At 41.9% G+C, this 26,922-nt stretch overlaps 1 protein-coding gene across 1 annotated transcript in view; it reads left to right on the top strand.

Annotated features, from left to right (window-relative positions):
• CFAP299 (cilia and flagella associated protein 299) overlaps positions 1-26,922 on the top strand; it is a gene marked incomplete at its 5' end in the record, with an annotated part of 241,716 nt that overhangs the window by 151,728 nt on the left and 63,066 nt on the right. The window lies entirely within an intron of this gene.

Below are 26,922 nucleotides of genomic sequence, written 5' to 3'. Positions count from 1 at the left end.
AGGGTCTTGAGAAGTCTCCAGTGCAACCTCCCCTTGAAAGCAGAGTCAACACTGAATTCAGACCAGGTTGCTTCAGGCCGTCTCTGGTTAGGTCTTGTAGTCCTGCAAGCGTAGAGACTCTACAGACTTTCAGGGCAGTTTGTTCCTGTGCTTGGCTGGCCTAATGGTGAAACACGTTTTCTTTATAACCTGTTGGAACTTCCCAGCTTCAGTTTGCAACCACTGGCTCTCATCCAATGCACAAAGGATAATGAGGCATGTGTAAAGTTTTATTAGTGTTGTCTGTAGCTGATGGCATACGTGGACTCCAGAGTTACCTCTGGGAAAAAAAAAACACAAAGGGGAAGAGGGAGAGAGAAAGAGGGAGAGGGAGAAGTGTAAAGGTAAAACTCTCAGGTGCAGGTTTGCACACCAGCTGGTTGCTATGCTCTTGTGCCTGTATATTATGGGTACTCCTACTGGATATTTGAAAGCTAATACTTGCTTTGTTATGCACTAGGTTTTTCTGTAATATGAACTAAAAGCTACATAATAAGGGGCAGAAAGAAGTAATGATTCACATGCTGGTAACAATCAGTTCCCATAAGAACCCATCATAACTCCAGTGTCTGGGCTTACAGGTGCAAGGCCATGAGAATAGCAAGGGGAAAAAATCCTGCCACAGAGGCTTTGGAAAAACTGCCACAGCAGATTAGGGGGAAGATTACAGAGATGCAAATGCAAGGCAAGCTTTATAATATTGCAGATGGAAGTCCCTTAACATTACACAGATCAAGGCATGTTAGACTCCATGCAGCACGTCTTCCCACCATGCATGTCTGTGGAGAACCTGACTCTATCTTCTGCATATGACTATAGCATGCAATAGCAAACAGTGCAGAGGTACATGAGTTCCCATCAGCCAGACTGGTGCATCCACCATGCATGGTGCCATAATACATGAAAATACTAGGTGGGCTGCTGGAGCAATAGGAGGGTGTTGCTACCGCGTAAGGGTAGCGCTGTGTCCAAGCTGATTAGCTATGCTCTTGGCAGGAAAGTGCCACTATCTGGAGACAGCGGTCCTTATCTGGGCCTATGGCTAGTTCATGTCATTCAGACCCTGCTTTCTCACACAGTGGAGAGGTGACTTAGGGACATCACGGTCATATACTTCTTCAGTGTCCAAACTTTTGTTGCAAGTTTCCTGTAATTAGTTATGTACTTAATCTTTCTCTCTTCCTCCCTCCCTCTCTCTCTCTCTCTCTGTTAACTTTCTCATTTAACTTAAATATTTTAATAAAGCATTGGTCCTAATTGTTCCCACACCCTTCCTTACGGCTTTGGCTGTGTCCACTTTGACCTCTGCCCGTGCAACTTGTGTTGGTGACCAGTGAGAGACAGTCAGCTCCCGGGGAACTAGAGATTGTAGTTTCCTGAATAAAGCCAGGCCATGTTATAGATAATGTGTTCTACAGCATTGGCAATAGTAATATGATTAATCGTATTCAACATGAAAAATACATTCCCTTGCATAAAATGACCAGTGTGAGGTTAACTGTAAAATATTCATTGCAACCACCAACCTTCAGAACAGTTTTGCAGCTTCATAATTTCATTTTCTTTGCATCTCTGTAAAGTCAAAATTTGAGCAAACTATCTGCCAGCCTTTCCCCACAAACATTTGCTCCTTACAGAGATGCACCGGTTTTATATCTGTGGAAAAATAGCTGAATTACTTTGCTCATGAAACTCAATGTTTGCTGTAGCCCTATGTTTAATAATTAAACTCTGTTTACTGTTCAGTACTTTAAATAATATTTAATAGCTCTGGTTGTTAAAATCTATGTCGCACAGTGAAATGTAGCTACAGCAGCCGATGAAATGAACATGACTAATATCAAGTCATATGAATGTAAACAAGAAAAAAGTAAACATAAACTGAATGTTCACTGGCACTCGAGAACGTCCTGGGGCATTTTAGGCATGTAGCAGCCTTATACAACAATGGCTCGTACAAAACTGCTCTCCAGTTCCAGCGATCCCGGTTTGTTAACCATTTTATGCCATTCCCAAGCTTGAAGGTGTTCAGGCTAAAGATTTTTTCCTGACAAGTTTTTTGTTTGACTTTAAACTTTTAGTACCGACTTTTCCATATGCCTTCTCCCTTCATCTGCTCTGCCTCATCATCCCGTTCTTTTAAACAGCTGCTGTGATAAAACCAATAGTCACAGGTTCTGCAATAAGGAAATAGTGATAGGTCATTACCCTGTATTTTTCGGTTCATGCGTCTAGCGATTCAAAAGACACAACTAAGCAGAAGTTTTTGTAGGCTCCATCTAGCATTTCTGTATTTTTTTAATTTTTTTTTTTTTTTAGTGCTGTCAAGCATATTTTTGTATGGAAGCCAACATCCTTTCGGGTGATCTCTGAGCTAGTGCAATTGATAACATCTGATTGATTTCACTCCATTACATTTTCAAGTCTCCCATTTGCAAGCATCCTGCTTATATTTATCATAAAGAGCCTCCACATCGCGTTTCCTTCTTGTAACATACTCATTAAAAATGCTTTGATTACCCGGGAACGTCCTTGTGTTAGATTGTTATTGCCCCGTGTGTATCTTGTGGTGTGTGGTGCACAGACACTTGGAGCAGGAAGTTGTGAAAGACACTAATCTGATTGGAGAGGAGCCAAAAAAGGCAGAAGACTTGAAGGAAACGATTCAGTTTCATGACTTTTCCTTATAAATCTTAATGCTGCTCTTATTTGGAGAACTGCCATATGCACTCAGAGGACTCGATTTAAGAACAACACACCTTGCCTTTTCCGTTATGTGTGCTAGCCCTTCTTAAATGCAGGGCGTCCTGCCATTTGTTCTCCTTGGGACCACAAACCAAGCAGTTACTCTTCAGAATTTCAGGTAGATGACAATCACCAAGATTCTTGCTGGTATTTAAATAGTATTTAAATAGTTAGCAGTTCAATGGTAGTGTTGAGAATTTCCTCTAAAACACAGAAAAAGAATGTTTGCAACCATGCTGTCTTGCTTAAGCCATTTACGTGCAGGGACTTATTAAGTCATGGGTGCTCTATCCTTATTTCTCATGGGTATACAGTGTAAAAAAACAGAACCAGTATCTTTTTAAGCATCATTTCAGTGTAAACATTCAACTGAGTGGGTTTCCAGCAACAGTGGTGACTGGGCAGATAACTGCAGCATATCGTGCTTCACATGCATGGGGAAATTCAAGTCCATGAAGACATGTATTCTATGCAGATGTGTGCAGAGAACCTCAGATCTTGTACAAAAGATGAACTCCTGAACAAGTGTGTTTTTTCATAACATTGAAACCACCTTTTAAACTTGACACTTGGGCTCTTAAGGCCAGGTCTAATTTGAAAATCATTTCATTCGTTTTTGGTTTTGGTTATGCATTTGTTTGTTGTTGTTGTTTTTCTTTAAACAGAGAAAGAGATGCAGGTACAAACTTCAGAACCCACAGCGTTGTGTCACTATGAAGAAGACTTTGTCAGGATCACGTAGCCCCTTTCCTTTTGAAAGAACTAACCAAGTGTGTGTGTGTGTGTGCTTGTGTGCGCGCACATCACTGTTTCTGTGCACACCACCGGGGGTAGCTGTACCTATTTCAAATATGTGCTGTTATATTTCAAGCAGGTTGTTTTCCAGGGCAGGCAAAGCCTGCTTCTCATAGGTGAGTGATATCCAGACAGTGCAGCCGTGAGCTTTGCAAGGCAGAGTGCCCTTATCTCTGGGTCCTGTCCCAGTGACGTCGGTGGACTGGTGTCTCAGCTGGCACCAACCCTTCCAAACCCCAGAAGGGGATAGACACCAGCCATGGTCTGAGTGGTGGCTGGCTTCTCCCTGTGGCCTATTCCACAGCCTCTTGCGTCCCTCAACCAAGCTGTTTGCATTTGATCCCTAGGAAATTTTGTTTATGGTTTAAAAGGGCTTAGCATTGCAGCTGTCATGAGTGGTCTTTTTTTGTGTAGCTGTATTATAATGCTCTGTGGTATTCTTGGTAAGGCAAGTCTTGGGTTCTGTTGCTTTTGTGAAGCTGTTCGTTGACTTCTGTTTATGTTTTTAAGTTCAAATCCTCACTGGATATGCAGGTATGAAGACTCGGAAGAGAAGATAGGAAGGAGGTGTCAGTGGTGGGATTTTACATGCAAATTCCCTGTTTCTACAGACTTACTGTATTTCCTAGGCAAAGCCCGTTGTATTTCTGGGCATCCCTGTGCCTACTGTAAAATGTTACCCACTTCAAATCCTTGTCTCACAAACATCTTGTAAAAAGAAGATGGAGACACACTCAGATAATAGAAACATGTGAGATATGTATATGTCTGACTTGGGTAAATAATCGGAACTATGAGAGAGAGATTTAGAGATTACTGCATTTTCTGTAGCCAGTCAGGAGGAGAAAGGGTGATTCTTGTTATTCGGTTTTTCAGTACCTGTATGGCTTTTTTTGACGTTTCGCTCTCTCTCTCTGCCTTCAGTTCTCAACTTCTGGATAATACTGCACATCTTCACAGGCAGCTTTTTCCAGGGCACAGCAAGGGCTGGCTGTTTCCACAGGGCTGGGGAGCTGGGAGCCGCAGGGAGTCCCCAAGTCAGCAGGGCAGGGGCTTTGCCAGCCAGGGCCCGTCCCACCGCCCCCAGCGAGGGAGCAGGGCAGGCCGGGGGCAACCAGGTTAGTCCAAGAGCCCCGATTGCCAGACAGGCCTATGCTGGTGAGGCAGGGCTGAGGCCAGGCCTGGAAGTCAGTCCGGGGGCCTATGGCCAGGCGCGGGCAGGGCTGCGAGGCAGCGGGAGCTGTAGCTCTGGTGAGGGCCAAGCACTGCAGCCTCAGTGTGTGAAAGCAGCTCCCCTGGGCAGGGGTCGGCACTCGCTGTGGCCACCCTGCAGCGCTGGCTGGGAGCCTCCCCAGGGTGCCCCCAGCAGCCAACCACCAGGAGGGGAGGATGCACTCAGGGTACCTACAGCGTCGATGTCCACTGACAGACATCATTGTGGGACCACACTTACTGTGGGTTGGGTTTGAAGTAGATCTAGGGCTTAGAATAATAAAAGTATGTTCTTCCTTGTGTTAGTGAGCCTGATGAGGCCTGGTGGGCCTTAGTAGTGGAAGCAAGCAGGACGCTGATAAGCTGGAAACATAAAGTGCCCAACGTTTCTTTGGGCTGTTCATCTTTCTATCCTTGTCCTGCCAGAATCTCTGCATGAGTTGCCTGCTTCAGCCAGTGAAATTTGATAGCGCCTACAGAGTTTGTGTGAGGAAAATCTCTTCCTCTGATTTCCAGTCCCTGTCCACCCCGGGTCTGGTCCTCATCCCTCAGGGTGTACGCTGAGCTTGGGATTTGACTCTGTACTGTCATTCATGATGCAAGCTTTCCAGGTGGGAACAGGACACAAGCCTACCTGTTGGAAAGGTGGCAAAGCAAACACTTTTTTATCAAGCTTTTATCATTTGTGTAAGTTACATATTATCAATACTGTATTAAATTCTGCAATAGCAAACAAAAAAGTGATTGGAGAAAAGTGTGTGTTATCTTATGTCATGTACTGTAGCAACTGGTTTGTCTACTGTAATGATAACTGAGAAGGACTTTGCGTCCCATAAAGTTTATGGTTTGATATGAATGTTTGTATAGATATTGCACTTCAATATCATTGAAAAGTATTTCTGGGAGAGTTTGTATGGTTTCCTTTCCAGAACATTCTTGTTTTATTGGACAGAGGTTGCCAAGACTTTTCTTTGTAGAGGAATGTCTTTAACTGAAAGTCGCATCCTCGCAAATATCTGATGATGGCAGTGCTTCACAAAGCGAGGCCCCAGGTCCATGTGGGGAAAGCAGCAGAGGGTGAGGCAGGAGAAGAGTTTGATTCTCCACCAGCTCTCCCAGCCCTAAGGGAATATGTACAGGGTTCAGTCTGGTTGTCCTTATTCCTTTGACTCACCTCCTCAGTTGTTTAAGGGATTTTGCTCACGATCCCTTCTGCACTTAGCTGAAGAGGCTATATCCCCTCCGCACAGAGTGAAGAGAGAGAGAAGCTGACAGGGAGAAAATCCAGCTCTGCTGGGTGGCAGGCGCCTTGTGCAGGAGGTGTCATCTACAGCAGTCATGGCTAAATGTAACACGGGTCATGAGTCCACTTCGGTCTGTGGTTAATATGGCAGGTTACAGAGAGCAGTGCGGGCTGTCCTGCCCACTGTCTCTCCTAATGGGCAGCCCTTGCAGCAGGAGGAGGTGATGGACGGCTGAGGACCCTTGTCTCTTCAAAGCCACTAAGCTTGTGAATTAGAGCCCTAAACTGACTTAAGGATTCTTTGGTGACTGTGCAGGCAGAGATGCACAAAATTTGACCTCTCTGGCTCTCATGGATATTTAATTAAGTTCTCAACAATTATACCAGGGAATGAATACCGTTCATTGAATGCAGCCAAGCATCATCTAGTGAAGCTGGGTGAGAGAACTGACAGAGCATGTGCTACTACGACTTCAATAGCTTCTTACCATTTGCTAATCTACGAGAATAGGCAATGAACTGTGGGCTCTGTTTTATGGCTGTCTGATCACTAGTTGGAAGGCTTTTGATGATATAACAAAGGAGTATTTTGTATAAATGATAGAGCTACTCAATGAAGTGGTGAAATATTTACTTAGCTGCAAGCAGTGGACTTCCTTGTAAACCATCATGTCCCTTCCTGTACAAGATTATTGTTTCTCTTTAACAGTGCAGCAGATAATAGCTTCTAATAACATAATAGGACAGTAAGCAAGTTGTTGTTTGTATCACACAAAGAAAAGCATTTAACCATGCTTTTACCATTAGTTTGAGTGATAGAGGCATTGCTGCTTGGATGATTGGTTTAATGCAGTTCTCTGACACAGTACAGTTTGTCTCAGAGGGCTGAGCTCCATATGTGACATGATATGGCATGTTTTTACAGTGATTTGCTGTGGGAGGGAAAGAAGACCTTGTGTATATTAAACATCTTTTCAAATATATCTGCAGAAAATTAGCATATTTGGGATCAACTTTTGCAGCACAAAGATTAGAGGCTACAGTTTTTTTTCTTTAAAGTAGCATCACAAGTGTATTCTAAACATAGAGCTTTGTCCGTTAAAGAGAAGAGTCTCCTCAATCACTAGAGCCCATTAAAATTTTTTTGACAACTCATTTGCTTTCAACAGATGCCACTTGTTTGAGCCAAAGTGTTTTACAGAAACACATCAGCTTTGCTGAAAAAAGTTCAAATCCAGAATGGAACTTGTGGTTCAAATGAGAAGTTGGAGAGGTATCAGAGCTGCTGAAGACCCAAACCAGTAAGTTCACACAGAGCAGCCCAGCTCCAGCTAGGCTCACCAGTCTAGTCCAGGTTTCCCAGCAGTCTGGCCCCAGTGGTAACCAGAGGTGCCATTGCACTGGACTTGCTTGCGTTGTAAGTTTGGAGAATAATGCAGGTAAAATAAATCCTGACCTGTCTGTAGCCTTCTACCTGTCCCATATTCTCTTATTAAATGACAGTGGGCTCCTTTAGGGTGATACTGTCCTGTAGTGGCATTTTGAAAACATCTGATGGTCTCATCCTCATCCTACTGTGCTGTAAGTGAACACACCCTTGGAGCCTCCGACTGTATTGCAAAATGAGGCTGCTTTCTTGACCACCTTGTTGATTGTACAGTTAAAGGGAATGGGCTCGAGGGGACCCAGGAGCTGCCTGCTCTGACTTGCTGAACTGGGTTTGCGTGTCAGCCTTCAGAGTGTGCTTTTGTGTCTTTTAAAAGCAGTGTTAGATGGGGACAGCATGTTTTCCATCAGACTCCCATTCAGCCATTGTGGCTGTAATGCTCATGTTTCCCTTGAGCATGGTCCTGTCCTTTCCTCCCTCAGCAGCTGCTACTTTGCCCGCAAAGCTCCAAAGCGATGATTTACAGACAAATACTTAATTTTTCAAATTACTCTGGGGTACAAATCTGGTTTGGGATTTTTTTATTTGTCAGTTCAGCATTCAGACATTGTTATGGGCTCACGACATAAGCGTTAAGAGGTAAATATACACCAATAGTGTAGTGAGGCTTAATATTTATGGAGGAAAAGCAATCAGTAATTTGAGATGCAAATTTACAGGTCACGGTTTATGATTTGCTATCTGTTGGAAACAAAATACTGTATTAGCAGAATTGCTGGTCCAGTCCGATATGGTTGCCTACATAGCGTTACGAACAATATTACAGCGAAATCTAGAGGCCAGGTTTCTGTTCTGAGAAGCATCATAGAAATAGATCTTGAAAGAACTGTGAATGTAGAATACATGTTTAGATACATAGAATAATCTATTAATAATTACAGCTTTCAGTACAAATCTTGTGTATATTCCATTTGTATAATTTATACTAGAACATTAAGTTAAATTATTGTACTTAATGTAATAAGTAAATGAAGAAACCAATAATAATGGTTTTAAAAAAATCATTAAAAACAATTATATTTTAAAGGTGTCTTAAAAATAATTTTTAAGTACATAAATATTTATATGGCTGGGATTCATGTTTTAAATCCCTAAGGCAAAAAAAAAAGTTTATATTTATATACCGTTAACGAGCTTACTTTGTGGTGAAAGCAAATGGTGAAGGCATGCCTAAACGGTACTGCTTTTCTTCAATGGGAAAAATCTGAATGATCATAATACATACGCTGTCATAATTCATTTACTCAGCTGTTTGTTTTTGCACAGGGTAGATGACTTCAATTAAATATCACTTTGCAATGCAAAATAACAATAGCATATCAAGGAGCTGTCACTCAGAACACTTCCATCTTTGAGAGTCCATGTTTCTGAGTGAATTGATTTAAAATGCTAACATATGACACGTTGTGATTAATTTTTGCATTACACTGTGTGTATTTGGCATTTCTCGGTTGTCTGACATGGTTCCTAGGTGGCATAATGGTCAGTTAGGAACATCGAAGGATATCGAGGTGATCAAGAAAGTGGAACCGATTTCCAGAATTAGGCTTCCAGTGCCTGGCAGCTCATTCACAACTTGTATAAACTTGCAGTGTTAAAAAGCTTCAGTTAATTAAAGTCCCACCCTGCTCAATTATGATTCAAGGATGTCAGCCAGTTGAGAAAATAAAACTGTGTTCCTATCCTGTTCTTCCTATGGAACCAAAGCTTCCAGTAAATCAATGGGAATTTGCCCGATTAAGCAGTTGGGATCAATCCTTACTAGAACTATCATGTTTCGTTATAGTTAATTGATTTTTTTTTTTAAGTACAAGTCTGAAAGCTAGAACAGTTTCAAGATGATGTAGAAGAATTCAAATATGGCATTTTTAGAAGGCTCCTAAACAGAAAATGAAGTGATGAACAAACCTGAATACATTCAGTTAAATGCTTATTCAGACGCTTATTTGAACCGTGAGACAGAGAAAGTTACAGACCATTCAGCTGCATGGAAGGAATAAACAAAACTGTGACCAAGTGTAGAACAGTATAGAATAACATTGGTTTAAGTATTTCCAGGTGGATTGAACTCAGATGGCTTCTCCGAGGGAAAATTATGCTTCATAAACCTTTTAGTTAATAGAATTGTAGATAAAGTTGACTCAGAGCAAGTAATGTATTTTGAATTTTCAGAATGATTTTTTTTATAAAGTCTCCTGGTATAATGTTCAGGAAAATATCCATGTGATCAAAGGCCAAGCTTTTTTATTAAAAATGAAGCAAGTGTACAGCTGGTTACAGAGCAAGGAGAAGGGGACTTGGTCATTATAGGAGCCACACTAATTCTGAGAATAACATTTTCAGACCTGGAGAGCTGCTTAGCCCCCCCTGCCTTAGGAAAAAAAGATTGATTTTTCAGGAACTGTGATATGTAAGAGGACTAATGGAATTGATGTCAAATGTTAGCATTGCTCATTGAGCCCTTTTACTTGGGCTTATTCATGCTGAAAAGGAAGCAAGACCTCAACTTCATATGTTCAGATTTTTTGGCCAACATGTAAATGGTGCTGTGCATGGAAACCTCCCTGTGTTCATTCAGGCTGTGAAAAGAAGAGCGATTTTCTGCCTGTTGTTTTTCTGCTGAATGGTATCAAAGTAATGGAGAGATGAACTAGTAATTGAGGGTTGGTGTCCGTGTGCTGTGCTGGATGGGGAGAAGCAGTTACCACTGCTATGGCCGTCTACGTCTTGTTGACCTACTTGCAGCTGACCTGAGGGGGAAAGTACCTGCAGTTGATCCTGGTCTTTCAAACAAGGAATTAGTTGGTCACAATTTTTCTTTTTGTTCTTCAATCTTGTGGGCTGTCTTCTGAGTATGAAGGAGTGCTGAATTTGCTGAACGGGTATTCTGAGTAACACATTAGGATTTCGAAGCCATTGCTTGGATTTTTGTGAAACAGTTGTTTTCCCTGGAATGAATAGGCACCTCTTTCTGGGAGGTTTGTTTTAGACCCTTTAATTTTGGACAGGTGACCTCTGGCAGCAGGAGTCAGAGTAATTTCAGTGGGGGGTAAGGGCTCTTGAGCTGAAAGTTAAGGTACATTGCTTTTTCTTAGGCAGAAATCTGTTTGCTGCAGAGGAGAAGCAAAGCATAGAAGACCTGAACTTTCATAGAGACCTGATGAAGTTACTCCTTCAATACCTCGTGTAAGGACATAATTCCTGTGAAAAAGTATTTACTCAGAGAACCTTGTTGCTTTGCGGTCAGTCAAGCCAGAATACAGGATAGCATGGATCTGAGCATCAAAATGGGACACAGTACTTCCAACTGGTGGAGGAAATAAAATCTGTTGGTTTTTTGCTGGCTCCAGGACAAGTTTCTTTGAGGAGGTAGCTGTCTGAAGAGCTGCACATTAAGTTGTGTACAGATAGCCATATTCCACATTTCCACTGCCGTCCCCTTGGGCCCCTGACATTTGGAGACACTGTCTCTGGGTTGTGCTCTGCTTGGGAATGGATGAACCCAGCAAATTCAGGACTTGGGTTGATAGAGCATATAGCTTGCACTCTTAGCTTGGTCTTTGTATCATTTGGTTCCATTTAATTACTGGTCCAACATCCAACTGGAGACTGGTAATTACTGGCATCATCTGTCTGATTGCATTCACAAGAGCACTGGTTCAGTTATTGAGATTCATAAACTGTGGAATAGCTGGGTTCCACCTGTGGCTTTGTGCACTTGGCACCCAGCCATGATTAGTAGGAGTCAGAAAGGGAGCACCTGTCCCGTAAGATGAAACAACCCTAGTAAACATTAATTATATCCTTTGTTTTCTGTGTTCTGTGGGTTTGGAACTGTTAAGCCTGATACAGCCGACTTGCTGCAGTGCCTGCGATTTATTTGGTCATGTTAAATAGCTGAGGCTCCTCTGTGAATGACATTGGCAAGAGGTTGTGGTTTCATCACGCAGTGGAGCCAAGTGGTGCTAGCACAGTACCAGTAGGTTAGAGAAAACACCGAGGATGTCTCAGCAGTGGCTCTGCGAAGTCTAATTCTCCAGATGCCCTGACAATAGCTGCCTTTGCTTGCTCGCAGCACAGGGTTGGGCATCAGCTACGTAGGAAGTTCTAAACATTGACGAAGCCAATAAAATGCAGCTTTGGTCATGCTGAAAATAGAGAAGCCAGAACAGACTGTCAACACTGCCATTTGAGAAACGAAGTCTTTGGCCCACCAGAGTAACGGTGATTGTCCAGATTGACTTACTGTATACGTTACGTTTTGTGGAAATCATCACTAGCACACAAAGGACAGGCACAATTAACCTGTGACGCCTCATGACATCTCAGCAAGGCGACTAATGGGCACTTGCTCTCTTTTTATTGCAGTTTTCATCAGTAGTGCCTTGGTGAGTCTAGATGTTTCACAGTTTGGAGGTGGAAAGCCTGTGTGCTGTAAAATATGTGGAATATCATTTGATCTCCCAATGAAGATCTTAATACCAGGCACTTTATTTCTTGTGTGATTCCTTAGTGCCCCTTTATTCTCGCTTACTCTTCCATTTCCCCCCTCTTTACAGGAAAAAAGTGACCTTGTGTTATATTTACACTTCTCATGTTAAAAACAAAAATAGTTACTTACTGTTTACTTTAGTAATGTTTCAGTGTGTTGAAGCGCTGATACCTGTTTTATCAACCCAGTCAAGAAAGCACATTCACCTTCTGGCTTGCAAATGAATTGTGCTGGGATTCTGCATGGCAAATTTTTGAGCTGTCTCTGGTGTTTCTGAGAAATGCCAAATTTGTAGTGCCTTTACCCCCAAAGTCCACCTAAGTAGCAGGCAAAATTTTGGCTTTTTTTCATAGAGAAATGTGAAGGCGGAGAGGTTGTGTATGTCCTGGGTGCTCCCTGACAAACCGTCATAACTCCAGGAATATCTGTCTGTGATCTCATCCTCTACAGCCACAGCTGAGCAATCTCAAGTGCTAACAAATGTGCCGAGCTGCAATTTCTAGACCAAGGAGCTGCTAGGAAAGGTATTTGTCAAAAATCATTATGCAGTTCTTGCAAAATGTAAATAAAAGAAAGATTGAAGTATTTACTGACTATTAATTTCAAAATGTGTAAGAACCACCACAGCAGTGACAAAATAACATCTCTACAGCAAAGGTAGCTTTTTGGAGAGATCATGTGGAATGGAATTGCTTTTATTGTTACAGTCGAAATCCGACTTAGAGTTACACCGGAAATTGGTTTCATTGGGCATGCTCCCTCTGATTTCCCAAACAAAACAAAGTGCAAATGCATTTGCTTTGCTTTCGCTTTGGAAAAAAAAATATATTAACGTCCCAATTTTTTTTTCATGTCATATTAGGTGATTGTTTGTCCAAAGACAAAAAATGCTTTACTTGACCATAGTGAAAATGTTGCAAAGCACTAAAGAAATTAGTTTGGGGGGGGGGGGGGGGAGCAGTCTTTTAAACTCTTGCAAAAGGCCTATTAAGGCCTTACTGAAGTTACTCATTTCAACCTTTCACCCTCTAGGGTGATAAGTGAATAACTTCAAATGCCAATTGATCTGGGTGGGAAGTGGAAAGCCACTATAATCCAATTAATCACAGAATACTGGATGCCTCTTTGTCAGTGCAAAAGCAACTCAAACACATGCTCAGCTGTTACTCTTTCACAATGAGTAGTACAGTTGTCACTAGGTGCCTCCTGCCAGCAAAAACATCCGCTGGGTTCATTTTACCACCAAATATTTTTACACTTCTGCACTAATAAATATAAACTACCCTGGCTGGAACAGACATGTGCAGTCCTACCAATGCTTACATTTCGGCAGAGACAGAATTTGAGCTATGCTGTTGTCCTGATCGGCCCATATGCTCAGAAGTGTTGACTCCTGCTGTAGTGCAAGAGTTCCTTCTCTAGTATTGATTTTAGCCCATGAAACTGAGTATCAGCAGCAAAAAAATAAAAAAGTAATTTGAGTTCTAATAATTATACACTGTTGGCAGTCTACACCAACCTTGCTAAAAGGAGCAGGGATGTATTTTCTTGCAGTCAACTTTTGTTACATGCACATCCACACACATGCAGAGGTGTGTGCTCTGATCATGCCCAATAAATTTGCCCTGCTCCAAATCCTGCAACGTTGTAACTTGCAGGGAAACATAACAGATGTGGTTTTTGTTCTTGGCTACATTTTACTCTTTGAGATTTAAGAATATGTGACAATTAACTCAATTGGCAGAAGAGAAAGGGGTATGCCATGCCTTCAGTAGTACCACATAGGGTAACACCTTAGGTAGTACCCCAAATCCTCTGATACCATACCTGCACTGCCTTCACGTATCATTATCACCTTCTCTGTGTGCCGCAGAGCTAGCAGTTGAGTTACAACACTGCGCCGTGCCTTGGCCTGATAGTCTAGTGTCTTGACACAGGCAGGAAGATTGTTCAGCCGAAAGGTTGGCACAGTAGCAAGTTCTTGTTCAGAAGGACCTGCCTTTTAGGCTTCATCTGAACTCTCTTTAAGAACATGCCAAGCATTTAAGTACTGAAAATATACTTGTTTTCAACGCTGCAGAAGGCTTACACAGCTGAACTCTCCAATATTTATGTTTGACGTCAATGGGAAGGTTGCCTGAATGTGGGATTAGAACCACCGCTCTGTTTTCTGCTCTGAGCGTCGGCGAGAGGTTCCCTCTCTGCACACCGAATCTCAGTGGTCTCGCGCAGAGCTGATGCCAGGGCTGCAATAGTGCCATTAAACCGGTATTTGATAAACTCTGGTGGGAATGATGTACTACTGTAAAACAAAGACTTTCGCATGCTGTATTCTAACGACAATGCAATTTTTTAGGTAAATGCCATTTTTGTTGACATTGGACAAGCGCATGAATGTTGGGATAGCGTCTCGGATCGGATTTCTGTTTAGGGTCACTGCTGTCAGAGACTTTCTTCTTGTTTGTGTTACTGTGGCACCCCATCAAGGCCAGGGCCCTGGAGAGCTGTATGTTGGGGAAAAAAAAGAGGCTTGTGTGGCTGAGAGGAAGAAATTGTGCTAAAACAGGACATTGTTAACACGCAAAGGCTTTTAGGCTGGTTTAACCAGCTGATAGTCCTGCTTTTTAAGATAAACAGGATAGAAATGTCTGCAGGATTGCTGAGGGGGGAGGAGCAGAGTGAGAGAGGAAGCAAACTGAGACCAAGGTAATTCCATGTAAACACTCCAAGTCTGCTTGTCTTACCAGTCTTCAGGTGCTCTGAGCAGTGCAGATGCACTCTGCGATTGATTCCTCCATCACTGTAATCTTCAGCAGCTAGCACTGGGATACTGCTGGGAAGAGAACATAGCATTTACCGCTTGTGGTTCTGTGTGCTCCTTTTTAAACATATCAATAGAGTCATTACTTCATTTTCTCTTAATTTCCTAGCTTGTAAAAGCACTGACCTCCATCTCCAGTTTTTGGTGTGAGATAATGACAAGCTGGGCAGAAGGATGAGGAACATAAATCCAGGCTGTGTTCTGCTTTCCCAATGTGGAAAATGAGAAGTTAATAATCCTTCTCTACCTTAAGTGAGATTTTTATCGGGGTGATTTTGAAAATAAATTAAAGGATGAGAAGTTCTCAGTTTCTCCGGTGATGGGATAAATATAGGTGTCTATGATAGCTTATAGAAAACCATCAGAGTGTGTTCAGGGTAAGCCCTAAGATATTTGCATGAGCATTACAACTGGCATAAACATTAGCATGAGGGTATTCTCTGGCATAGCTAAACGCGCCAAGACATTTTGGTTGAGAAATTACGCTGGAAACATGAGAATGTTCTTGATCAAGTCCTGTTAACCTTGCCTTGGCAGGTCGTCAGCACGGCTTAAGTAGGAATGCCTGCCTGTGAAAAGCAAGGAGCATTTTTGAGACTGGATTTTGAAAAATGTCCTGGTTCCTCTTGGTTCGGGAATGCCATGAGAATAATTTGCTTAAATTAGTTAAGTGTTTTCAAGGATGTATGAAATTCAGATCTAGGATTTTTTCTTTAATTGTTTGACTGAGTGATAGATAGATGATGGTTTGGACTTGTTCTTATTCTATGCAGACTGGTCAATCAAAATTAGTAAGGCATAGTGGACCCAATTAGGAATGAAAAAGATGATCTGAATGTCTAGTTAAGTCCCTTCAGTACAGGGTAGCTGAGTTCATCCATTACTTTTTAAAATCAGTTCCCAGTTTGCTGCTGCTCTCATGGCCAGGTGAGGAAGGTGATTTTCTAAGTGGGATAATTCAACAATGTTGCACTTAAGTCAGTGGACTTGTATCAGTTTATGGCTATTGCAGTTCCACAGATATTAATGTATAACTGCTTTTATCTGTGAAATGGGATGAGGTATATTTACCTTTTCAGTTGTGTCTTTGAGACTTTAAAAGCTTCTATGCAGAAGAGGTCTTTTCAATACATGTCCTGTAGTACAAACAATAAAAAATACCCATTTTCCACCCAGAAATACCAGAGGAAATCCAGAGGAAATCGATTGTCTTGAATGGAGTAATGGTAATATGCATTTAGACTGGTGTAATGAGATCAGACTTAGCTACTCTGTAGTTTTGGTTTACTTAAAAGCAGTAAACTTATCTTTTTAACAAGTCTTACAGGACTTCCATTTTAAAAAACTCTTCCCCTTTCTCTTTAAATCTGGCTACTATGATTATAGCTTAATCCAGTGCTGATTAACACGATTATATTTCTCCAGCACAGATGTTCTAGAAATTTGCATTTTGTTGACATCAATATTTAATTTTATTTTCTTAAAGCTCAATTTAATTTTTCTAAAGAATTATATAAACAAGAACACGTGTGTAACTAAGCTACTTTCCCCCCCACAACCTCTTGGAATTCAGTCCTTCACTTCTGGGTGGTCACTCCACTACTGGGTGTTTTTATACCGTGGGGTATATGGTAGGAACTGTCTTACATAAATGAGAGCACAATGCAATTCTGCTTGCAGTTAAGATATTTAAGCTATCTTACTGCAGTTGTCCGTCTCTTCCTGTGGTCAGCACAAGAAAATCTGTCTGTTGTTACAGCGACAACTTGGGATGTTTGTCAAAACAAAAAAAAATAAATTTAATTTGAGGAAGAGAGGGAACATTCATCTTGTGAGGGGTAAAGGTTCTGAGTTTGAGCACGGATGGCAAATACAAAGCATTAAATCCTTTAAACCAAAAGGAAATCCATAGGAAGCTGGATCATGCCTTTTGCGTCTTATCAATCCCTACCCATCTTGCTACATTTGTGTCAAGATAAGCAGAGTTGAACTTTATTTCACAGTCAAACAGCCAAAGGCAGCATTCCCTGTGCCGTCAGCTTTGCAGTCAGAAAAGCTGCTGCTTCCACGTCCCTCCCTGCTTGCTCCACCTTGAGCATCCCTGTGAAGGGAAAGGTGCTACCATGCACGTTTTCATGTGACAAAACTGGTGAGTTCCAGCAAGAGAGAAACAGCTGGGCAGAAAACCACAGCTCAGTCCTAGGTTCTTTTATGAAAAGGCCAGAGATTTGAAGAGGGAATCTCCTGTCATGATGCCCCTGAACTCAGACACGGGTTTGGTACAGTGCCATGTGAATTGTTCTCATAAAAATCCAAACCTGCCTAAATATTGGTGTGTGGAGTTTGCCAAACCACGTTCCACAGTGGCATTTTTGTTTGGGTTTGAAATAGCAGATATCTTGATGAGTCCTTCCAGATCTGGATTTACTAGCCTCCCTGGGTGCCTTAGAGTGAACTCCCTTCTGCCCAGCTTGGTTTAAGGATTCTGAATGTCAGAGCTGGACCCAGTCAGATCAAACATTTTGATAGGATGTCTTCTTTTGTGTTCAGATGCACTTGGTCCTGGTGACCCTGCCGGGCTAGAGGAATGACTGCAGGCGCTTTCAGTACTGTGTACTTCTTCCAAGCTAGAGATTTCTAGATCTATTTGGTCTTATGCATAGTTTATAGCTTTCCCTGTACCTGTATTTATTAACTGTGCTTCTCTCATTTCAGGGCATGATTTTAGTTCATTCTTTCATGTCTTCAACGGTTAAGGCTTTTAACTAATTGCTGATGTTAACCAACTCTATTTTTATACTATTTCTTGTTTATCTCTACTGCTGCTGTAGAATGATTGACACAATGTCTATAAGGAAACAAAACTGACTGCAGCTGACGTAGCACTCCGTCCAGGATGAATTCAGGCTGGGGAAGCGGAGAAAAGAGTGGCTTAGGATTCAACCTCCACCTTGACAGAGCATGTGCATTACCGCTTTTGATGTCTGTTTGTGATCTGAGGTCTCTCTCAGCACCGAGTTGCTTATGAAAGGGATCTGCTGAAGCACTTCTCCCCATCTGCTCTTGTTGGGAAGATAGAAAATTCCTTTCTTTTGATGTGAACTTTCAGCAGTTATTTATTCATCTCCTCCAAAATAGATTACTGTAATGTACTCTGCACATATAGTAGTACAGGCACTCACAATATTTAATGGTACGCAGTTTAGTTAGGCATTCAGAAATGTAAATAAATGCAGAGTGTAGCTACTCACATGTTTGACACCGAGCCTCTCACTGCTAACAGAAAGTATATCAGTTCCCCATGGCAGGTGCTCCAGCCAACCAATGGTACTGTAAGCTGGAGATAGAGCATTTAAGAGTTTGGCACCAGTGCTAACTTAAACCCATAAGCTCATTAACTGCTGTTAGGAGAATCAATCAAAAGGCATGGAAGAAACATCATGCCTACTTTGAGAAGAAGGGTAAAAGCAAAATTGTGCTTTGCTTGGTTCAGCCTGTTTCTGAATCAGAAATGACAAATGAACATGGGATAAATGTCTTGGGGTAAGGCGCAGCATCGTGATTTGCACATTGGTCTCATTTTATGCTTTAGCAACACTTCTGTGACTTACCATGTTGGTTAAGAGCCACGGCCTTGAGTTGTGCATCATGTGCCCGTGCCACTCTGCAGAATAGTGACTTGCTTGTTATTAAAAAAAAAAAAAGAAAAAAGAAGTAGTGGGAAGCTGATTATGTAAGATAAATTAAAGTGAAAAGTTGTTAAAGGGGGAAAAGTACATCCTGGCTTCATGGGAAAATGGTAGCTTCTTTTAAAAAAGTGAGATTCAGTTCTTTGTTATTAGTTTCTGTAACTTTGTAGGATGTGAAGAATAGGATTGCAGTTTGGTGACAGATGGTTTTGAGGGCAGAAAAATTATTCCTAGGAAGACAAACCTGCCCTAATGCAGAAGGATCTCTGTCCTCGGACTTCAATTAAGTCTTGCATATAGCAAAAAAGCAGCAGTCTTGGTTGCTTGCAGCCCAGCTGTGTGGTCCTCTCTCTGCCAGCCTCACTCATGCGAACTTCATTCAGGATGACTTGCTGACTTGACTTGTAGGCATGACTTTTTACCTCTGCTTTACTTTGCATATGCACAGGGTGTATGTGGAGGAAGGAGGAGTGTGTTTACGGAAAACCTGCATATTAGAAGCCAGGAACAGCTTTGGTCTTCTGTTTTTTAAGTCAAGAAAAGACAACTGTGTTGATCTTTTCCTTCTCATCCACTTCCATATCAGACAGCGATAACCTCCCGCAGGGTTTTCGTGTTTGTTTGCAGTGGGGAAAAAAGTGCGTGTTTATAAGTGAGTTTAACACGAGATGTGAAAGATACCTTTAAAAACAAGCCCTTTTGTAGTTATAGTAAGTATGACTCTTTCTTTCTTTCTTTCTTTCTTTCTTTCTTTCTGAGAATAGAATCAAATGCTCATCTTGTGTAAGCTGATTTTCCATTGCCTTTGGTAAGCTGATTTATATGACCTAAGTTTTGGTCTTTTTATTTTATTTTTTTAAAGAAAAATAGAAGAGGGTTTGTTTATTCACTTGTTTTCATGCTTATGTTGAATAACAATCAGACTTTTGGAAGAATGAGGTCTGAGGAAGGACCATATTTGAGTCCATTCCGGGTGATCCTGTAGTACAATTGCAAGATGTTATTGTCTGCCATATTGGTAGTGATCCATTCTGGGAGAAAACCAACAAACAAATAAATGGAGAAACAAAAGTCCACCCTAAAACATCAAATCTAGCTTCTGTTTCTTCTGTTGTGTGGATGGAAAACTGAGTGTCATTCATACACTGGTACTTTTTATTTTGTAGCTATTAAGTTTTGTGTTTTTCCATTTAGTTTGCTCTGTGATTTTTGGAGATGGGCTACCCACCAGCCAGCCATTTTACAGCATTTCTGATGTTCTTGAGCGTTGCGAGTCTGTTTTTAATAACATCCTCAAAATACTAAAATATTTGAAAATTACATGAAATCCAGTAATTATGAACAGAAAAGGTTTGAACTGGATCATTTTTGTTTTGCCAATAAAGAGAGCAGCCAAGAACATTTTGCTCTAGCCATCTTTTTCCTCTCCTGCTCCCATGAAGCCAGATAAGAAGTAGTCCATCCATAAAGAACATCCGGCCTTCCGCCATTTCCCTTCTCGTAGGCTCTTGCCTTCAAGTTTACATGCCAGGCTGAAAGACCAAAGAAGACCTGCACTGTGTCCTGTTTTACGCTATTGCTTATACTCTCAGTATCGGGGGTGTTTGAAACCAGTTTGAAACCAAATATTTATTTAGGCTGTTCTCATGAAAACACAGTTTTGGTAATGATCATTAGGACAGAAGGACATAAGCAAGCTGTGAATTTTCTTCTTTTGCCTCCAGGAAATCACTGCTCATTTCTCTTTTCAAAACATTTCAAAACAGCTGCTGCCCATTGGTTTCTCCTCCAGGATAGATGGAAGTTTAAAAATTATCTTTTATGTTTTCACATAACTCATTGAAAAAGGTTACCATCAAGTCTGCCAATTTCCAGAAACAGCTCTCCAGTCTGAGTAACAGATGTCCCGTGAAAATATATCTGTATTTTCGAACAGGCCAAATCCAGGGTTGCAATAGTCGGAAGCCAGTTCCTGTAAGGTTATTAACTAGCTGCACTCCATTCAAGGTAAGAGGACTTCTGAAATTAGTGTGAAGCTTTTAAGTTGCTCTGGATCGAGACATTGAAGAGCTCTGCTCCGTTAGTTGGTGGGGGGAGACTCTACAATGTTTCCCTCTTCCTCCAACCACTTAAAGATTTGGCAGTACTTTCTGCATGAGAGGTTCTGGCTTGCCCATAAGCAGGGGTAGAAGCTATGGTGAATTTTAGTATCTGCTCCCAATAATTAGGCATACCTGTGTGAGTAACTTATTTGTAAATAGATGCATGAGAGTGAGAGGAGGCTTGAATGTGTAGTTTTATTGTTTGAACACACCAAAATATTCCAGTTGAGTGAGTTGACTGGGAGTTTAGGAACACACTGACTCAACCGAATAAATACAACAGTTTATGGCATTTGAGCATGCTGGCATTCTGTGAAAGAATTTGTGTCTTGTAGAAATCGATGATAGTTCTGGCTGGGGATGCGTTTTCTTTCTTTTTATTTTGCAGTCCAGAGCATTTCTGCCAGCTCCAAGGTACTTTCGCCAACCGTAATACTCCATGACAATATATTAGAAAGTCAAATTACCAAAAAGTGCTGCAAGGTACCTGGGGCTGAGGCCTGAGCACTTCCAAAACCATACTTGAAAATAGATTTGTTCAACTTGTAGAGTCTGTGTAAGTAACAGACTGCCATATGATGTACGTCTATAACTCATCAGTCATTGCTTGCTTGGCTTTGGTTTGAATAAGGAAATTCATGGATGTGTGTGTGTAAGAGCTGATAAAGTTCTCCTCTTAACATCTGATCCCCAGGAGGATGAGGGACCAGCTACTAATGTTCCTGGGAGAGTGCATGTTATTGGGTGGGACTAAAGAAGAGAAGTTGTATTCCCAGCTTCTGAGATGTGGTCCATACACTATAGTTACTGGGTCAGAGAATTGCCCACACTGTGCCTGGGACTGCACAGATGCAGTAGTAAGAGCAAGCATCTTGCAGGGGAAAGGCAATCTTCCCCTTTGCTCAAGTTTGCTTTTCTTCTCTGTCTGCTGTGACAATACATTCTTCTCCTAGACGGCCAGAGAAGCTGAGCTGTGAGAACAGCTTCTCGGCTGGACTAAAGTTATTTTGAGGTAGTTTATCTTCCACAGGTTGATCTTTTGCTTCCTGCATAGGCAGCTAAGAGTGCTTCTCTTCCCATGCCATTCACTGAGCTGTCTCCTAGCTCCCTACGTGCTCTGTTGTGCCCATCTCCTCATCGGTGCACGGAGTGAGAGAGGCTTGGACAGCTGTGTGGTTAGAAAAGCAGAGCGAGGCATGGAGGGAGATCCTCAGATCTGGAAAGACAGCACTGAGTAACGTAAGTGAGAACAAATAGTTCAGGGAAGAGAGGTGCTGTTTTTCAAAGAACAGAAGGGAATAAAATAGATAAAGGAAAACAATGAAGAAAGAAGCTCTAGGGAAAAACAAGAAAATGTTATGGAAGGAAAGGGATATAGTGAGTCAGAGGCAGATGCAAAGGGAAAGAAGTGGATTAAGAAATAAATGAATAGGCAAGAAAAGATCCAACTTGTGGGGTTAGCAATTTTGGTTTAATTTATATTTCAGATGTTTTCCTTGCTTCAGATATTATCAGCCCTTTTAGCAGAAAGAGAATACCTCCCAACTGCCTATAAGCTTTTGTCCGCTTTCAAACCAGACCTTGAAAGAAATCTGCATAATTAAAGCCTTCTGGTGTGCTACATAACACTGACTCCTGCGCCAAAGAGCTCTATCCGTACAATCTGCCTTTTCCCATCTTTGCACTTTGCTTACGAGTCAGAGATTTGCATTCATCTGCATTAGGATGGTGCCAAGTGAATTACCGACAGCTAACTTCTTCCCCGCAAAGCGTACACTCTCTCTATCTTGTAATGGTGGTGACCTTGTTGGTCACAGTACCCAGCAGAGGTGTTGGTGGGACACCGCAGAAGGAGGAGGTGGCTCCCCAGGTCCCCTGAAGGGCCTTGGGTGGAGGGTGGATTAAGCCTTCTCTCTGCCCCCACTTGCAGCAGAACAAGCGAGTTGGCAGAAAACTCGAAATAATCAGATTTGCTGCTGTAGCTCATGTGCAATTTGCCTCCCCTTCTACAAGCAAAAGCAGCAGCCAGCAGGGAAACTACTACCCTGGCAGCCCCGGCTGTCCCACTTTTGGGGGACTTGTCTCCCACTTTTGAGCTTCCCAGGTGGAGCAGCTCCATTTGCTGCTCTTGCTTGGGGCAGGTTGTAGCTGGCTGGGTGTGCTGACAAGTGCATCATTAGCAGCATTCGTTGCAGGCTTCGCTTCGTCTGCCTGGCCTCCTGGACTTGGAAAAGGCCCGGAGACAGATACAGAACATTGTTCCTGCCATTTGCATAAAAATACTTTTTATTTCATGCATCTATGGAATTCACTGAGCCTAAATCATCCCTGATGTAGCTACAGTAAAGTCACTGGAATGATAACAAGGGTGAACTTGGCCTTGCAGATGGTATTTGAAGCTCATCATAACCCATCTTGCATTTCCAGCATTTACTTCCTGGAACCCTGCTGGAATCCTTGCAATAGCCCGAGTGTAAAAAGAGCCGATTTCATGCTCAGTAATTGCAAATTCTCAAGTCATTTAAATCCTAACCGTCTTTGAAAACAACAGCTGATTCTAGTGTGGCAAGGCTCCGCTCCCTGCGCCCGGCCCGCGTCTGCTGCCGCCGCCGACTGCAGGGTACGGCTGCGCCCCGGCGCACTGCTGGGCTGAAGCACTAGCCCTGGAGAGCGGTGTGTGACACAAGTACAAGCTTTTCCTAGTGAAATCCAGCCATTTCAAATCAGGTGGGCTTAAAGAATTCTTGTGTAGGTAAAATTCCCATTAGGCTAAGTGGAATTGCATTAAGGATTGAGTACTGAAGTTTTAATTGATTATTTTGTAAACCAATCCCTTAGTAGCAGGAATGTTGGCACATAAATGCATGCAACGGTTGCACGTTACCGAAGCTGGTGACCCTAACTGGGTGCGTTCAGGTGCCACGGACAGGGGCTGACTCCCCGCCTCCTGCCATGCGGGGCAGCTGCAAGCCGCCGCCGTAACCAGCGCCGGGGAGCCCGGCCAAAGACTGCCCGGCTCGGTTTCGTCGGTGCTGGGCCAGCTGGCCGAGCTGGCTGCGATCTCGAATAGGACTAATAGAGGCCCTGCTGCCCTTTTCGCGTAGCTCTCAGTAGTACATGAAAGGTGCAAGTCCAGCTCAGTTGTTGTTTGACAGTCCTCTCGATATTATGTTGGGGTACTACTCCATGGCAGGCCAGCACCATGTTTTTCTCCTTGCTGATACCAGTGAGCATGTATTTCCTGTCTTCTCCTCACCCCCAAAAGAAATCTTTTAATTGAACAGAAAAATACAGGAGTGGTATTAGAAATTTAGCATAATTATTGGGGTACACAAGGAACACAGGCTGATCTATTATGGGGCACCGGTTAAAAACCTCTCTTTTTTTAAATTGTTTCCCTTCTTGCAGTTTCTGGTTCTTATGGAGAAATGGTTGAATTAAGCCAATTCATAGGAAAGCTGTGGCTATATTTTGCCATTTTGAGTGTTCTACAGTTATATGTATGTATTTGCATTTAAAAAAAATGCAGAAGTGACTAGCCATGATTTAGTTCTCTGAACACATTCCATATGAATTTCAAATGTCAGAAATGTTCAATGTCAGTGGATATGACTGACAAAAATAGGCAAATATTTTATCCTAAGAATAACAATTTGTACCTTACACATTTTGTTTGTGAGTCTGATGATTCTTCACTGTGGCACTGTTGCTAGACTGATTAGATCCTGTTAATTTATACTTTTCTTTGATTTCCAGAAGTCACTAACACCAATCTCTGTAGTCCCACATTAACTATAGCTTAGACAAGTGGTGCAGAGGTGACTTGGCTGGTGAAACATGGTGCATTGTCTCTAAGGCAGCTTTATTTGCATTTGCTGCCGTTTCTGGGTAAGCAGAAGCACTGTCAAAATGATCAGTGGCAATATGGAGTTGATGCAGTGATTATGTCCCATTGCCTGCAACTTCATGTACAAGAAACGATCACACTCATTTTGAACTGGAAAACCCTTTGGCGGCAATGAGAATGATAATATATTTATTAAAATGCCTGTGGCTGCAGGTGTATGTGGTCGTCTTAATGCCTCAGAGCAGCTCATAATGGCACAGCCTGGAGCTTCTGCAAGCTATCAAACTGATGAGGCTGCACTTCTATGAAGTGTACAGCTTATATAACAAAGCTGCTATTGCTGGCATATATCTATTACAAAAAAATGAGAGTTGAATTGTATTATGTGAGATAAGCCTAGGCATGTTTTAGATAGGTTTGGAATGTGGGGTCTATTTATAATGTTTCTGTGACACTCTTTGCCAGAAGAGCACCTCTCAAGATACACAGCATAGATACATAGGCTGTCATTAAAAAAAAAAAAAAAAAAGAAGCAGAGTTAAGATCCCCATATTTCTTGAAGTGACAGGCTGACTGCATTCTGTAATCTCCTTCTGAAAATACCTCACCTTTCTATTAAGATACTTCACTATTCATTTTACGTATTCAAGTACTAGTCCAATAAATAAAGGCTCATAGGTCTGCTTACAGCAGCCATTATAAGCTGTTGAGAACTTTTCAGTTACTTTTGCAGCCTTATAACTTGAAATTGTATCAGACCTGTAAACAAAACTATTTAGCATATTGAATACTGTTGATGGAAAGAATTGGCTAAGCATGCGATGAATCCAAATGACAAAAGCCAAGGCTACTTCCCAATGTACCCTTTGAAACACAGGACTACATTTGAGGAGGTAGCAGAGGTATTAGGGATCTTGGCTGAGGACGTATTCACACTCCTCTCTCTCTCAAAAAAAAAAAAAAAAAGGCAGAAGAGCAGAACACGCTTTCACTTGATGCATTACCGAGTTTTTGTTTTGCCTAGTGAAAGAGGAAGAATAGTTCAGAGGAGTTGAAGCATGAATATTAGGGGTATTTTCTATGCAAAAGGAAAAATCAACTGAAGAAATGGGGGATAAAGATATATCTTTCTTAAATATGAAGGAAAGATTATTAGAGGGCAATTTGTCAACATAAAAATATATCCCTAGAACTGGCAAGAACTGAGAGTTGTGCAGTGTACAGTGCTGATGTATTAAGTAGGATCAGACTGAGGTTAAATGTGGCTGTAAGCTGTTTTAACGTGTTTATATACCCAGCTTTGGATAGATTCTTGTGTATATTTTCAAGGTTACTCAGTGATTTAGACAACTTGTTTCAGTAAATAAGCTAGGAAAAGAATTAAGCAGTAAGTACAAGTCATTTGGTGGTGACTTTCTCAAGTTGTAGATGGACATTCACTTCCCACTCCTCTTTCTTTTTGCGCCTAGCATTTTTCCCTGCTAGAATAACTAGGTGTTTATATTCAGAGAATTAAATTCATTCTTATCACTTGTGCCAGTTTTATCTGAGTGGTAAAACAGAGGTTTTTGGGAGGCTGATGGTATTTAGTAATCTCCTGTGGCTCTAATTTCCATGTATTTGTCCAGTCTTCTCCTGAACACATGTAAACTTTTAACGTGCACATCTGGTGACAGTGGGTTCTGTGGATTCACTGTCCATTGCATGAGGAGCCACTTTCTTCGCTGGTTTTGAACCTGCATCCTGTTAGCTTCATTTGATGGTTCCTAGTTCTTCTTTGGGATGGTGAATACTTAATCCCTTTCGAGGCTATCCTAACATATCGTTCCAGGTCATCTTAGTTGACTCATAGTTTCCTTGTACTGAAGACATTCCTATCTTTGATGTATTTTCTGATGTTTGATTTGTGGGGTTTTTTTTGACTGTTGTTGCAATCCCTATTAACCTCAATAATTCGGTATCATCAGCACACTTTATCAGTCCTTCACTCCATTGCGTCTTCTTGCTGTCATCTGTAAGTAAGTTCAACTGGACAGATGCTGGCACAGAGCCCTGCAAAACTCCTAAACTTTCCTCCATTGCAAGAACCACTAACTTCTGCCCTCTGTTTCCTCCATCCTTTTCTGGATAAAAAGCCAATATCTACAACTGTCATCCTACCCATCACGCCTTTGCCAATGCTAAATGGCTTATGCGCTGATTTGGTAGGCCTATGAAGGGCCTGACTGCCTAATCGTGTCTTACCCTGTTGTCCTGCACTGTCTCGGTGCTGAAGGGATTAATGCTGTGATGCAGCTCCTCCAGAAAGTGTTTCCATGGCAAGAGTGAGGGAGAGGACAGTGTTCATCCACTTGTCTCCTTATAAACAGAGAAAATAGAAGTAATTACTCCCTGTAGGAGCACTGCCATTGCGGCTGACCCTTTCAGTTCAAGGCCGTTTGCAGAACTTAACATCTACACATAATCTGCAGCAATGAAATAACCTGGCTG

The sequence above is a fragment of the Apteryx mantelli genome, chromosome 5 (genome assembly GCF_036417845.1).
Source record: "Apteryx mantelli isolate bAptMan1 chromosome 5, bAptMan1.hap1, whole genome shotgun sequence".
NCBI lineage: Eukaryota > Metazoa > Chordata > Aves > Apterygiformes > Apterygidae > Apteryx > Apteryx mantelli.
The sequence above is the reverse complement of the archived record's forward strand: the minus strand, read 5'-3'. Positions and strand labels throughout refer to the sequence as shown.